The sequence below is a fragment of the Bufo bufo genome, chromosome 8, assembly GCF_905171765.1.
Source record: "Bufo bufo chromosome 8, aBufBuf1.1, whole genome shotgun sequence".
NCBI classification, from domain to species: Eukaryota; Metazoa; Chordata; class Amphibia; order Anura; family Bufonidae; genus Bufo; species Bufo bufo.
Genome location: NC_053396.1, coordinates 11,197,271 through 11,216,357, shown reverse-complemented (window position 1 = coordinate 11,216,357; position 19,087 = coordinate 11,197,271).

Here is a 19,087-nt window from a genome sequence, read left to right as displayed (position 1 = left end):
TCCGGACCCATTCATTTCTATGGGGCTGTGCACACGAGCGGTGATTTTCACGCATCACTTGTGCGTTGCGTGAAAATCGCAGCATGTTCTATATTCTGCGTTTTTCACGCAACGCAGGCCCCATAGAAGTGAATGGGGCTGTGTGAAAATCGCAAGCATCTGCAAACAAGTGCGGATGCGGTGCGATTTTCACGCACGGTTGCTAGGAGACGATCGGGATGGGGACCCGATTATTATTATTTTCCCTTCTAACATGGCTATAAGGGAAAATAATAGCATTCTTAATACAGAATGCATAGTACAATAGGGCTGGAGGGGTTAAAAATAAATAAAATAATAACAATAATATAACTCTCCTTAATCCACTTGATCGCGCAGCCGGCATCTCTTCTGTCTACTTCTTTGCTGTGCACAGGAAAAGGACCTTTGATGATGTCACTGCGCTCATCACATGGTCAGTCTCATGATCCATCACCATGGTAAAGGATCATATGATGGACCATGTGCTGAGCGCAGTGACGTCATCAAAGGTCCTATTCCTCAAAGAAGACAGAAGAGAAGCCGGGCTGCGTGATCAAGTGGATTAAGGTGAATTATATTATTATTAATTTTTTTTAACCCCTCCAGCCCTATTGTACTAAGCATGACCCAACTTGATACCTGCAAAGCATTGATTCTTGAAAAGCCCCCCAACCCACATTAATTCAGGTGGCATTCCCCCTTAAATTAAATGCATGCCATCATGGGAGCTACCAGGTACTATAGTGAGTGGTGGGTGAAGATCAAAGGTGCTAGGAGGAAATGTGAAGTGGAACACGGCCCGTACAGTGGACAGTAACTTACCATATTGTTTGGTCAATAAAATGTGTATAGTGTCTAAAAACTGTAGGAAAAAGAACATGAAATACCTGTTCACGTATAAAAAAAAAATAATACTGTCAGTAATAACCAGATCATGGCTTTTATTTTCTACCTTTTACTAAGATAAAGGAATTAGTTGCTAAGGATTTATATGTCACGGCGGACGTGCACAGTTAAACAGATAACACACCAACCAGGCTCTGGACGAGAGACAGGGGAAGGGTCACCTCCTAATTTATCCCTGACCTCTTTCCCTGCAATGCTCAGCCCACAGACAAACCTTGATGGTAGATTTGCTGTGTCCACCAGCCTAAACTAACAGAACCCTGAACTCCCTGAGATGGTGAAGTGGGGAGAAAGGAGCAGCCTGCTCGCACAGAACCTGGATGGGTAAGATGACATAAACAACCAAACAAGAAAAGACACTTATCTGCTGAAAGCAGGAACAAACAGCCAACCTTCCCTCCAGACAATAATGAACAGTATAATCCGCTCAGAGCACTTTAGCTGGAGACCATTTAAACTAATGACTCCACCCAGTGCACCTGATGCGAGGCGGATCCAGCACAGCATCAAAACAAATACTAGACTCGTGCAGCAATCCTGGCCGACCTCTGCACATCGTCAGAGTGGGGCATGACAGTACCCCCCCTTCTACGGGTGACCTCCGGACACCCTGGAGCAACCTTATCCGGATGGGACCTATGAAAGGCCCTCACCAGACGGCTGGCGTTGACATCTGACGCCGGAACCCACATCCTCTCCTCAGGACCGTATCCCCTCCAGTGAACCAGGTACTGGAGGGAACCCTGCAGAACTCTCGAGTCGAGAATCCTGGAGATCTCGAACTCCAAGTTTCCCTCGACCAGAACAGGAGGAGGAGGCAATGGCGATGGTACAACCGGTTTAACATATTTTTTTTAGTAAACACTTGTGGAAGACATCGTGGATCCTCCAAGTCTGCGGCAGATCAAGTCGAAATGCCACAGGATTGATCACAGCAGAAATCTTATATGGACCAACAAATCTTGGACCCAGTTTCCAAGATGGCATTCTCAACTTGATATTCCTAGTGGACAACCACACCAAATCACCCACACACAGGTCCGGACCAGTCACACGTCTCCTGTCAGCCATTCGTTTATACCTCTCACCCATCCTCTCCAAATTCCCTTGAATCCCCCGCCAGATAGAGGATAAGGCAGAAGAGAATCTCTCCTCCTCTGGCATCCCGGAGGAACCAGACCCAGAAAAGGTACCAAACTGAGGATGGAAACCGTATGCGCCAAAAAATGGCAACTTACCCGTGGACTCCTGCCTACGGTTATTCAATGCAAATTCTGCTAAGGGCAAGAATGAGGACCAGTCCTCCTGATTCTCAGCCACAAAGCACCTCAAGTAGGTCTCCAGGTTTTGATTGGTACACTCCGTCTGACCATTCGACTGTGGATGAAAAGCCGACGAGAAAGAAAGTTGAATGCCAAGTCGAGAGCAGAACGCCCTCCAAAACCTGGAGACAAACTGCGTGCCCCTATCAGAGACAATATCCGAAGGAATACCGTGCAATTTAACAATATTATCCACAAAAATCTGCGCAAGAGTCTTAGCGTTAGGCAGACTTGTTAGTGGTATAAAGTGAGCCATTTTACTGAAACGATCGACTACCACCAAAATCACTGTTCTCCCGGAGGAACTCGGTAGGTCCGTAATAAAGTCCATGGACAAGATGGAATAGACAATGGAAGAAGTGAACCAGGCGGTCGAGTATGAGCAACCTTAGACCGAGCGCAGGTTTCACAAGCTGCCACGTAATTCTCAATACTCTTACGCAAACCTGGCCACCAGAACCTCCGGGACACCAGATCACAGGTGGACTTACCACCAGGATGTCCAGCGAGAACAGTATCGTGATGTTCCTTGAACACCTTGTATCGTATGCCCTCAGGAACAAACAACCTCCCTGGGGGACACGAACCAGGAGCCCCCTCCTGAGCTCCCAACACCTCCAATTCAGGGTACAGAGCAGAGACCACCACTCCATCCGCCAAAATTGGCGCTGGATCTTCTGAATCACCTCCCCCAGGGAAGCTGCGAGACAAGGCATCTGCCTTGACGTTCTTGACCCCTGGCCGAAAGGTAATCGCGAAATTGAACCTGGTAAAAAACAATGACCATCTGGCCTGTCTAGGGTTCAGACGCTTGGCAGATTGCAGGTAAGCCAAATTCTTATGGTCTGTATACACAGTAACGGGATGAGAAGCCCCCTCTAACCAGTGACGCCATTCTTCAAAGGCCAACTTGATTGCCAACAACTCCCTATCTCCAACATCATAATTCCTCTCACACGGGACCCACTTGCCAGGAGAAGGACCCTGCGAAAGCACCGCCCCAACCCCCACCTCTGATGCATCAACCTCGACCACGAATGGCTGAGATACATCCGGCTGCACCAGAATGGGAGAAGACGCAAAACGCTCCTTAATAGCCGAAAAGGCCTGCAATGCCTCATCCGACCAGACAGAGACATCAGCGCCCTTCTTGGTTATATCAGTAAGAGGTTTGACTAGCGTGGAATAATTAAAAATAAATTTTCTATAATAATTCGTAAACCCCAAAAATCGCATCAAAGCTTTCTGATTCTCCGGTCGGTCCCACTCCAGAACCGCCCGGACCTTTTCGGGGTCCATACGAAAACCAGAATCAGAAAGCATGTATCCCAAAAATGGAAGCTCTTGCACCGCAAACAAACATTTCTCCAATTTGGCGTATAACTTATTCTCCCGCAGGATCGTCAAAACCTGTCTCACATAATCCTGATGGGTCTTCAGATCAGGAGAATAAATTAAAATGTCATCCAGGTAAACTACTACGAACCTCCCCACCAAATGATGAAAAATATCATTGACGAATCGCTGAAATACCGCTGGCACATTCGTCAACCCAAAAGGCATTACCAGGTTCTCAAAATGACCCTCGTGCGTATTGAAGGCCGTTTTCCACTCATCCCCCTCCTTGATCCTGATCAGATTGTATGCTCCTCTCAAATCCAACTTGGAGAACACCTTGGCTCCAACAATCTGATCAAAAAGATCAGAGATCAAAGGCAGGGGATATGGATCCCGGACTGTAATACGATTCAGCTCCCGGAAATCCAAACACGGTCTCAGTGATCCATCTTTCTTCTTCACGAAGAACAAACCTACAGCCACTGGAGACTTGGATGGTCTAATATGACCCTTTGACAAACTCTCGGCGACATACTTTCGCATGACCTCTCTCTCGGGTTGAGAGAGATTGTAGAGCCGAGACTTAGGCAACTTAGCCCCCGGAATGAGATTCACAGGACAATCATAGTCACGATGAGGGGGCAATTCCTGAGCCCCACCCTCCGCAAACACGTCCGATAAATCTGAGAGATACTGAGGCAAGGCCGTAACGGACACTTCAGAAATAGATGTGACAAGACAATTATCCGAACAAAACTTGCTCCAACCAATTTGTCTCGCCTGCCAGTCTATAATTGGGTTATGTTTAGACAACCATGGCAACCCCAAAACTATTGGAGCTGGCAAATTCTTTCATGACAAAACAGGAAATAATCTCAGCATGTGAATCACCCACCCTTAAATGAATATCATGAACAACGTGAGTAAGGCTCCCTTGAGAAAGAGGGGAAGAATCAATGGCAAAAACACGAATCTCGTTCTCTAACGTGCAAATACTTAGTCCCAAACCCTCAAGAAACAGAAAGTCAATTAAATTTACCCCAGCACCACAATCAAGAAAAACATCAACAAACACATTTCGAGACTCTAGCGCCACCATAGCTGAAAGGAGAAAACGGGAACTGCAGGGAACTTGCATACCAGTCTGCTCTACCACACCATTCATACTACCAAGTGTGAGGGGAGTTTTTTTTTTTCTTTTTCTTTTTTCTTTATCACTTTCCCCTGTGATTCAACATACGGACAAGAAAAAACAAAATGACCCCTCTTTCCACAAAAGAAACATAAATTGTGCGCTTTACGAAAGTCTCTACTATTCGAATGGAAAGATATCTGACCTAACTGCATGGGTTCCTCTCCTACCCCAGAATAACAAGCATTATCTCCCTGGGCAGCTGGTGAAACAAAACCACACGCGGGAGGAATCCCCTGCACAGAGGGACCCTTACCCCTCTCTCTGATACGTCTATCCAAACGTATCGCCAAAGACATTGCATTTTCCAAAGTATCTGGGTATTCATGAAAAGCCAGAGCATCCTTCAACCTTTCAGATAACCCCTGACAAAACTGGCTACGTAACGCGGGGTCGTTCCACCCCGACTCAGTAGCCCACCTCCTAAACTCTGTGCAGTAAACCTCAGCAGTATGTTTACCCTGTAGTAAGTTACGTAATTTTGACTCTGCCATCGAAACTCGATCTGGGTCATCGTAAATCAATCCCAGGGCTTTAAAAAATTCCTCCACCGACCGGGATGCCAGAGAACCGGGCGGCAGGGAAAAAGCCCAGGATTGCGCGTCCCCTTTCAGCAAAGACATGACGATACCCACCCTCTGATCCTCATTACCTGATGAAAATGGGCACAATCGAAAGTACAACTTACATGATTCCTTGAAACTGAAAAAAACATCAGTACCCCCTGCAAATTTCTCCGGAATAGCGACTTTAGGCTCCCCAACAGTTTGACCTGTACCTGAAGCCAACACCCTCTGACACTGTGTGACCGTACTACGTAGATCCGCAACCTCCAGGGACAAAACCTGCATGCGGTCAACCAGTGCATCAATTGACGCCATCACATAAACACTGAGAAATGGCGGTCACAGTATGGCGGATTATAATGTCACGGCGGACGTGCACAGTTAAACAGATAACACACCAACCAGGCTCTGGACGAGAGACAGGGGAAGGGTCACCTCCTAATTTATCCCTGACCTCTTTCCCTGCAATGCTCAGCCCACAGACAAACCTTGATGGTAGATTTGCTGTGTCCACCAGCCTAAACTAACAGAACCCTGAACTCCCTGAGATGGTGAAGTGGGGAGAAAGGAGCAGCCTGCTCGCACAGAACCTGGATGGGTAAGATGACATAAACAACCAAACAAGAAAAGACACTTATCTGCTGAGAGCAGGAACAAACAGCCAACCTTCCTTCCAAACTTCCCAGACAATAATGAACAGTATAATCCGCTCAGAGCACTTTAGCTGGAGACCATTTAAACTAATGACTCCACCCAGTGCACCTGATGAGAGGCGGATCCAGCACAGCATCAAAACAAATACTAGACTCGTGCTGCAATCCTGGCCGACCTCAGCACATCGTCAGAGTGGGGCATGACAACTGCCCCCTATGTACAAGAATATAACTACTATAATACTGCTCCTATGTACAAGAATATAACTACTATAATACTGCTCCTATGTACAAGAATATAACTACTATAATACTGCCTCCTATGTACAAGAATATAACTACTATAATACTGCCACCTATGTACAAGAATATAACTACTATAATACTGCTCCTATGTACAAGAATACAACTACTATAATACTGCTCCTATATACAAGAATATAACTACTATAATACTGCTCCTATGTACAAGAATATAACTACTATAATACTGCTCCTATGTACAAGAATATAACTACTATAATACTGCCTCCTATGTACAAGAATATAACTACTATAATACTGCTCCTATGTACAAGAATATAACTACTATAATACTACCTCCTATGTACAAGAATATAACTACTATAATACTGCCTCCTATCTACAAGAATATAACTACTATAATACTGCCTCCTATGTACAGGAATATAACTACTATAATACTGCTCCTATGTACAAGAATATAACTACTATAATACTGCTCCTATGTACAAGAATATAACTACTATAATACTACCTCCTATGTACAGGAATATAACTACTATAATACTGCCTCCTATGTACAAGAATATAACTACTATAATACTGCTCCTATATACAAGAATATAACTACTATAATACTGCTCCTATGTACAAGAATATAACTACTATAATACTGCCCCCTATGTACAAGAATATAACTACTATAATACTGCTCCTATGTACAAGAATACAACTACTATAATACTGCTCCTATATACAAGAATATAACTACTATAATACTGCTCCTATGTACAAGAATATAACTACTATAATACTGCTCCTATGTACAAAAATATAACTGCTATAATACTGCTCCTATGTACAAGAATATAACTACTATAATACTGCTCCTATGTACAAAAATATAACTACTATAATACTGCTCCTATGTACAAGAATATAACTACTATAATACTGCTCCTATATACAAGAATATAACTACTATAATACTGCTCCTATGTACAAGAATATAACTACTATAATACTGCTCCTATGTACAAAAATATAACTACTATAATACTGCCTCCTATGTACAGGAATATAACTACTATAATACTGCTCTTATGTACAAGAATATAACTACTATAATACTGCTCCTATGTACATGAATATAACTACTATAATACTGCTCCTATGTACAAGAATATAACTACTATAATACTGCCCCTATGTACAAGAATATAACTACTATAATACTGCCCTATGTACAGGAATATAACTACTATAATACTGCTCCTATGTACAAGAATACAACTACTATAATACTGCTCCTATGTACAAGAATATAACTACTATAATACTGCTCTTATGTACAAGAATATAACTACTATAATACTGCTCCTATGTACAAGAATATAACTACTATAATACTGCTCCTATGTACATGAATATAACTACTATAATACTGCTCCTATGTACAAGAATATAACTACTATAATACTGCTCCTATGTACAAGAATATAACTACTATAATACTGCCTCCTATGTACAAGAATATAACTACTATAATACTGCCTCCTATGTACAAGAATATAACTACTATAATACTGCCTCCTATGTACAGGAATATAACTACTATAATACTGCTCCTATGTACAAGAATATAACTACTATAATACTGCCTCCTATGCACAAGAATATAACTACTATAATACTGCTCCTATGTACAAGAAAATAACTACTATAATACTGCTCCTATGTACAAGAATATAACTACTATAATACTACCTCCTATGTACAAGAATATAACTACTATAATACTGCTCCTATGTACAGGAATATAACTACTATAATACTGCTCCTATGTACAGGAATATAACTACTATAATACTGCCTCCTATGTACAAGAATATAACTACTATAATACTGCCTCCTGTGTACAGGAATATAACTACTATAATACTGCTCCTATGTACAAGAATATAACTACTATAATACTGCTCCTATGTACAGGAATATAACTACTATAATACTGCTCCTATGTACAAGAATATAACTACTATAATACTGCCTCCTATGTACAAGAATATAACTACTATAATACTGCTCCTATGTACACGAATATAACTACTATAATACTGCCTCCTATGTACAAGAATATAACTACTATAATACTGCTCCTATGTACAGGAATATAACTACTATAATACTGCCTCCTATGTACAAGAATATAACTACTATAATACTGCTCCTATGTGCAAGAATATAACTACTATAATACTGCTCCTATATGCAAGAATATAACTACTATAATACTGCCTCCTATGCACAAGAATATAACTACTATAATACTGCCTCCTATGTACAAGAATATAACTACTATAATACTGCTCCTATGTACAAGAATATAACTACTATAATACTACTCCTATGTACAAGAATATAACTACTATAATACTGCTCCTATGTACAAGAATATAACTACTATAATACTGCCTCCTATGTACAAGAATATAACTACTATAATACTGCTCCTATGTACAAGAATATAACTACTATAATACTGCTCCTATGTACAAGATTATAACTACTATAATACTGCCTCCTATGTACAAGAATATCACTACTATAATACTGCTCCTATGTACAAGAATATAACTACTATAATACTGCCTCCTATGTACAGGAATATAACTACTATAATACTACTCCTATGTACAAGAATATAACTACTATAATACTGCTCCTATGTACAAGAATATAACTACTATAATACTGCTCCTATGTACAAGAATATAACTACTATAATACTGCTCCTATGTACAAGAATATAACTACTATAATACTGCCACCTATGTACAAGAATATAACTACTATAATACTGCTCCTATGTACAAGAATACAACTACTATAATACTGCTCCTATATACAAGAATATAACTACTATAATACTGCTCCTATGTACAAGAATATAACTACTATAATACTGCTCCTATGTACAAGAATATAACTACTATAATACTGCCTCCTATGTACAAGAATATAACTACTATAATACTGCTCCTATGTACAAGAATATAACTACTATAATACTACCTCCTATGTACAAGAATATAACTACTATAATACTGCCTCCTATCTACAAGAATATAACTACTATAATACTGCCTCCTATGTACAGGAATATAACTACTATAATATTGCTCCTATGTGCAAGAATATAACTACTATAATACTGCCTCCTATGTACAAGAATATAACTACTATAATACTGCTCCTATGTGCAAGAATATAACTACTATAATACTGCTCCTATATGCAAGAATATAACTACTATAATACTGCCTCCTATGCACAAGAATATAACTACTATAATACTGCCTCCTATGTACAAGAATATAACTACTATAATACTGCTCCTATGTACAAGAATATAACTACTATAATACTACTCCTATGTACAAGAATATAACTACTATAATACTGCTCCTATGTACAAGAATATAACTACTATAATACTGCCTCCTATGTACAAGAATATAACTACTATAATACTGCTCCTATGTACAAGAATATAACTACTATAATACTGCTGCTATGTACAAGATTATAACTACTATAATACTGCCTCCTATGTACAAGAATATAACTACTATAATACTGCTCCTATGTACAAGAATATAACTACTATAATACTGCCTCCTATGTACAGGAATATAACTACTATAATACTACTCCTATGTACAAGAATATAACTACTATAATACTGCTCCTATGTACAAGAATATAACTACTATAATACTGCTCCTATGTACAAGAATATAACTACTATAATACTGCTCCTATGTACAAGAATATAACTACTATAATACTGCTCCTATGTACAAGAATATAACTACTATAATACTGCCACCTATGTACAAGAATATAACTACTATAATACTGCTCCTATGTACAAGAATACAACTACTATAATACTGCTCCTATATACAAGAATATAACTACTATAATACTGCTCCTATGTACAAGAATATAACTACTATAATACTGCTCCTATGTACAAGAATATAACTACTATAATACTGCCTCCTATGTACAAGAATATAACTACTATAATACTGCTCCTATGTACAAGAATATAACTACTATAATACTACCTCCTATGTACAAGAATATAACTACTATAATACTGCCTCCTATCTACAAGAATATAACTACTATAATACTGCCTCCTATGTACAGGAATATAACTACTATAATACTGCTCCTATGTGCAAGAATATAACTACTATAATACTGCTCCTATGTACAAGAATATAACTACTATAATACTACCTCCTATGTACAGGAATATAACTACTATAATACTGCCTCCTATGTACAAGAATATAACTACTATAATACTGCTCCTATATACAAGAATATAACTACTATAATACTGCCTCCTATGTACAGGAATATAACTACTATAATACTGCTCCTATGTACAAGAATATAACTACTATAATACTGCTCCTATGTACAAGAATATAACTACTATAATACTGCTCCTATGTACAAGAATATAACTACTATAATACTGCCCCCTATGTACAAGAATATAACTACTATAATACTGCTCCTATGTACAAGAATACAACTACTATAATACTGCTCCTATATACAAGAATATAACTACTATAATACTGCTCCTATGTACAAGAATATAACTACTATAATACTGCTCCTATGTACAAAAATATAACTACTATAATACTGCTCCTATATACAAGAATATAACTACTATAATACTGCTCCTATGTACAAGAATATAACTACAATAATACTGCTCCTATTTACAAGAATATAACTACTATAATACTGCTCCTATGTACAAAAATATAACTACTATAATACTGCTCCTATGTACAAGAATATAACTACTATAATACTGCTCCTATATACAAGAATATAACTACTATAATACTGCTCTTATGTACAAGAATATAACTACTATAATACTGCTCCTATGTACATGAATATAACTACTATAATACTGCCCCATATGTACAAGAATATAACTACTATAATACTGCCCCTATGTACAAGAATATAACTACTATAATACTGCCCTATGTACAGGAATATAACTACTATAATACTGCTCCTATGTACAAGAATATAACTACTATAATACTGCTCTTATGTACAAGAATATAACTACTATAATACTGCCTCCTATGTACATGAATATAACTACTATAATACTGCTCCTATGTACATGAATATAACTACTATAATACTGCTCCTATGTACAAGAATATAACTACTATAATACTGCTCCTATGTACAAGAATATAACTACTATAATACTGCCTCCTATGTACAAGAATATAACTACTATAATACTGCCTCCTATGTACAAGAATATAACTACTATAATACTGCCTCCTATGTACAAGAATATAACTACTATAATACTGCCTCCTATGTACAGGAATATAACTACTATAATACTGCTCCTATGTACAAGAATATAACTACTATAATACTGCCTCCTATGCACAAGAATATAACTACTATAATACTGCTCCTATGTATAAGAAAATAACTACTATAATACTGCTCCTATGTACAAGAATATAACTACTATAATACTACCTCCTATGTACAAGAATATAACTACTATAATACTGCTCCTATGTACAGGAATATAACTACTATAATACTGCTCCTATGTACAGGAATATAACTACTATAATACTGCCTCCTATGTACAAGAATATAACTACTATAATACTGCCTCCTGTGTACAGGAATATAACTACTATAATACTGCTCCTATGTACAAGAATATAACTACTATAATACCGCCTCCTATGTACAAGAATATAACTACTATAATACCGCCTCCTATGTACAAGAATATAACTACTATAATACTGCTCCTATGTACAGGAATATAACTACTATAATACTGCTCCTATGTACAAGAATATAACTACTATAATACTGCCTCCTATGTACAAGAATATAACTACTATAATACTGCTCCTATGTACACGAATATAACTACTATAATACTGCCTCCTATGTACAAGAATATAACTACTATAATACTGCTCCTATGTACAGGAATATAACTACTATAATACTGCCTCCTATGTACAAGAATATAACTACTATAATACTGCTCCTATGTGCAAGAATATAACTACTATAATACTGCTCCTGTGTACAGGAATATAACTACTATAATACTGCTCCTATGTACAAGAATATAACTACTATAATACTGCCTCCTATGTACAAGAATATAACTACTATAATACTGCTCCTGTGTACAGGAATATAACTACTATAATACTGCTCCTATATGCAAGAATATAACTACTATAATACTGCCTCCTATGCACAAGAATATAACTACTATAATACTGCCTCCTATGTACAAGAATATAACTACTATAATACTGCTCCTATGTACAAGAATATAACTACTATAATACTGCTCCTATGTACAAGAATATAACTACTATAATACTGCCTCCTATGCACAAGAATATAACTACTATAATACTGCCTCCTATGTACAAGAATATAACTACTATAATACTGCTCCTATGTACAAGAATATAACTACTATAATACTACTCCTATGTACAAGAATATAACTACTATAATACTGCCTCCTATGTACAAGAATATAACTACTATAATACTGCCTCCTATGTACAAGAATATAACTACTATAATACTGCTCCTATGTACAAGAATATAACTACTATAATACTGCTCCTATGTACAAGATTATAACTACTATAATACTGCCTCCTATGTACAAGAATATAACTACTATAATACAGCTCCTATGTACAAGAATATAACTACTATAATACTGCTCCTATGTACAGGAATATAACTACTATAATACTACTCCTATGTACAAGAATATAACTACTATAATACTGCTCCTATGTACAAGAATATAACTACTATAATACTGCTCCTATGTACAAGAATATAACTACTATAATACTGCCTCCTATGTACAAGAATATAACTACTATAATACTGCTCCTATGTACAAGAATATAACTACTATAATACTGCTCCTATGTACAAGAATATAACTACTATAATACTGCTCCTATGTACAAGAATATAACTACTATAATACTGCTCCTATGTACAAGAATATAACTACTATAATACTGCCTCCTATGTACAAGAATATAACTACTATAATACTGCTCCTATGTACAAGAATATAACTACTATAATACTGCTCCTATGTACAAGATTATAACTACTATAATACTGCCTCCTATGTACAAGAATATAACTACTATAATACAGCTCCTATGTACAAGAATATAACTACTATAATACTGCCTCCTATGTACAGGAATATAACTACTATAATACTACTCCTATGTACAAGAATATAACTACTATAATACTGCTCCTATGTACAAGAATATAACTACTATAATACTGCTCCTATGTACAAGAATATAACTACTATAATACTGCCTCCTATGTACAAGAATATAACTACTATAATACTGCTCCTATGTACAAGAATATAACTACTATAATACTGCTCCTATGTACAAGAATATAACTACTATAATACTGCCTCCTATGTACAGGAATATAACTACTATAATACTGCTCCTATGTACAAGTATATAACTACTATAATACTGCCTATGTACAAGAATATAACTACTATAATACTGCTCCTATGTACAAGAATATAACTACTATAATACTGCTCCTATGTACAAGAATATAACTACTATAATACTGCTCCTATGTACAAGAATATAACTACTATAATACTGCTCCTATGTACAAGTATATAACTACTATAATACTGCCTCCTGTGTACAAGAATATAACTACTATAATACTGCTCCTATGTACAAGAATATAACTACTATAATACTGCTCCTATGTACAAGTATATAACTACTATAATACTGCCTATGTACAAGAATATAACTACTATAATACTGCTCCTATGTACAAGAATATAACTACTATAATACTGCTCCTATGTACAAGAATATAACTACTATAATACTGCCTCCTGTGTACAAGAATATAACTACTATAATACTGCTCCTATGTACAAGAATATAACTACTATAATACTGCTCCTATGTACAAGTATATAACTACTATAATACTGCTCCTATGTACAAGAATATAACTACTATAATACTGCTCCTATGTACAAGAATATAACTACTATAATACTGCTCCTATGTACAAGAATATAACTACTATAATACTGCTCCTATGTACAAGTATATAACTACTATAATACTGCTCCTATGTACAAGAATATAACTACTATAATACTGCTCCTATGTACAAGAATATAACTACTATAATACTGCTCCTATGTACAAGAATATAACTACTATAATACTGCCTCCTATGTACAAGAATATAACTACTATAATACTGCTCCTATGTACAAGAATATAACTACTATAATACTGCTCCTATGTACAAGAATATAACTACTATAATACTGCCTCCTGTGTACAAGAATATAACTACTATAATACTGCTCCTATGTACAAGAATATAACTACTATAATACTGCTCCTATGTACAAGTATATAACTACTATAATACTGCCTCCTATGTACAAGAATATAACTACTATAATACTGCTCCTATGTACAAGAATATAACTACTATAATACTGCTCCTATGTACAAGAATATAACTACTATAATACTGCTCCTATGTACAAGAATATAACTACTATAATACTGCCTCCTATGTACAAGAATATAACTACTATAATACTGCTCCTATGTACAAGAATATAACTACTATAATACTGCCTCCTGTGTACAAGAATATAACTACTATAATACTGCTCCTATGTACAAGAATATAACTACTATAATACTGCTCCTATGTACAAGAATATAACTACTATAATACTGCCTCCTATGTACAAGAATATAACTACTATAATACTGCTCCTATGTACAAGAATATAACTACTATAATGCTGCTCCTATGTACAAGAATATAACTACTATAATACTGCCTCCTGTGTACAAGAATATAACTACTATAATACTGCTCCTATGTACAAGAATATAACTACTATAATGCTGCTCCTATGTACAAGAATATAACTACTATAATACTGCTCCTATGTACAAGAATATAACTACTATAATACTGCTCCTATGTACAAGATTATAACTACTATAATACTGCCTCCTATGTACAAGAATATAACTACTATAATACAGCTCCTATGTACAAGAATATAACTACTATAATACTGCCTCCTATGTACAGGAATATAACTACTATAATACTACTCCTATGTACAAGAATATAACTACTATAATACTGCTCCTATGTACAAGAATATAACTACTATAATACTGCTCCTATGTACAAGAATATAACTACTATAATACTGCCTCCTATGTACAAGAATATAACTACTATAATACTGCTCCTATGTACAAGAATATAACTACTATAATACTGCTCCTATGTACAAGAATATAACTACTATAATACTGCTCCTATGTACAAGAATATAACTACTATAATACTGCTCCTATGTACAAGAATATAACTACTATAATACTGCTCCTATGTACAAGAATATAACTACTATAATACTGCCTCCTATGTACAGGAATATAACTACTATAATACTGCTCCTATGTACAAGTATATAACTACTATAATACTGCTCCTATGTACAAGAATATAACTACTATAATACTGCTCCTATGTACAAGAATATAACTACTATAATACTGCTCCTATGTACAAGAATATAACTACTATAATACTGCTCCTATGTACAAGTATATAACTACTATAATACTGCCTCCTGTGTACAAGAATATAACTACTATAATACTGCTCCTATGTACAAGAATATAACTACTATAATACTGCTCCTATGTACAAGTATATAACTACTATAATACTGCCTATGTACAAGAATATAACTACTATAATACTGCTCCTATGTACAAGAATATAACTACTATAATACTGCTCCTATGTACAAGAATATAACTACTATAATACTGCCTCCTGTGTACAAGAATATAACTACTATAATACTGCTCCTATGTACAAGAATATAACTACTATAATACTGCTCCTATGTACAAGTATATAACTACTATAATACTGCTCCTATGTACAAGAATATAACTACTATAATACTGCTCCTATGTACAAGAATATAACTACTATAATACTGCTCCTATGTACAAGAATATAACTACTATAATACTGCTCCTATGTACAAGTATATAACTACTATAATACTGCTCCTATGTACAAGAATATAACTACTATAATACTGCTCCTATGTACAAGAATATAACTACTATAATACTGCTCCTATGTACAAGAATATAACTACTATAATACTGCCTCCTATGTACAAGAATATAACTACTATAATACTGCTCCTATGTACAAGAATATAACTACTATAATACTGCTCCTATGTACAAGAATATAACTACTATAATACTGCCTCCTGTGTACAAGAATATAACTACTATAATACTGCTCCTATGTACAAGAATATAACTACTATAATACTGCTCCTATGTACAAGTATATAACTACTATAATACTGCCTCCTATGTACAAGAATATAACTACTATAATACTGCTCCTATGTACAAGAATATAACTACTATAATACTGCTCCTATGTACAAGAATATAACTACTATAATACTGCTCCTATGTACAAGAATATAACTACTATAATACTGCCTCCTATGTACAAGAATATAACTACTATAATACTGCTCCTATGTACAAGAATATAACTACTATAATACTGCCTCCTGTGTACAAGAATATAACTACTATAATACTGCTCCTATGTACAAGAATATAACTACTATAATACTGCTCCTATGTACAAGAATATAACTACTATAATACTGCCTCCTATGTACAAGAATATAACTACTATAATACTGCTCCTATGTACAAGAATATAACTACTATAATGCTGCTCCTATGTACAAGAATATAACTACTATAATACTGCCTCCTATGTACAAGAATATAACTACTATAATACTGCTCCTATGTACAAGAATATAACTACTATAATACTGCTCCTATGTACAAGAATATAACTACTATAATACTGCTCCTATGTACAAGTATATAACTACTATAATACTGCCTCCTATGTACAAGAATATAACTACTATAATACTGCTCCTATGTACAAGAATATAACTACTATAATGCTGCTCCTATGTACAAGAATATAACTACTATAATACTGCCTCCTATGTACAAGAATATAACTACTATAATACTGCTCCTATGTACAAGAATACAACTACTATAATACTGATCCTATGTACAGAATATAACTACTATAATACTGCCTCCTGTGTACAAGAATATAACTACTATAATACTGCTCCTATGTACAAGAATATAACTACTATAATACTGCCCTATGTACAAGAATATAACTACTATAATACTGCTCCTATGTACAAGAATATAACTACTATAATACTGCTCCTATGTACAAGTATATAACTACTATAATACTGCCTCCTATGTACAAGAATATAACTACTATAATACTGCTCCTATGTACAGAATATAACTACTATAATACTGTTCCTATGTACAAGAATATAACTACTATAATACTACCTCCTATGTACAAGAATATAACTACTATAATGCTGCTCCTATGTACAAGAATATAACTACTATAATACTGCCTCCTATGTACAAGAATATAACTACTATAATACTGCCTCCTATGTACAAGAATATAACTACTATAATACTGCTCCTATGTACAGGAATATAACTACTATAATACTGCACCTATGTACAAGAATATAACTACTATAATACTGCTCCTATGTACAAGAATATAACTACTATAATACTGCTCCTATGTACAGGAATATATCTACTATAATACTGCTCCTATGTACAGGAATATAACTACTATAATACTGCTCCTATGTACAAGAATATAACTACTATAATACTGCACCTATGTACAAGAATATAACTACTATAATACTACCTCCTATGTACAAGAATATAACTACTATAATACTGCTCCTATGTACAGGAATATAACTACTATAATACTGTTCCTATGTACAAGAATATAACTACTATAATACTGCTCCTATGTACAAGAATATAACTACTATAATACTGCTCCTATGTACAAGAATATAACTACTATAATACTGTTCCTATGTACAAGAATATAACTACTATAATACTACCTCCTATGTATAAGAATATAACTACTATAATACTGCTCCTATGTACAGAATATAACTACTATAATACTGCTCCTATGTACAAGAATATAACTACTATAATACTGCTCCTATGTACAAGAATATAACTACTATAATACTACCTCCTATGTACAAGAATATAACTACTATAATACTGCTCCTATGTACAGGAATATAACTACTATAATACTGTTCCTATGTACAAGAATATAACTACTATAATACTGCTCCTATGTACAAGAATATAACTACTATAATACTGCTCCTATGTACAAGAATATAACTACTATAATACTGTTCCTATGTACAAGAATATAACTACTATAATACTACCTCCTATGTATAAGAATATAACTACTATAATACTGCTCCTATGTACAGAATATAACTACTATAATACTGCCTCCTATGTACAAGAATATAACTACTATAATACTGCTCCTATGTACAAGAATATAACTGCTATAATACTGCTCCTATGTACAAGAATATAACTGCTATAATACTGCTCCTATGTACAAGAATATAACTGCTATAATACTGCTCCTATG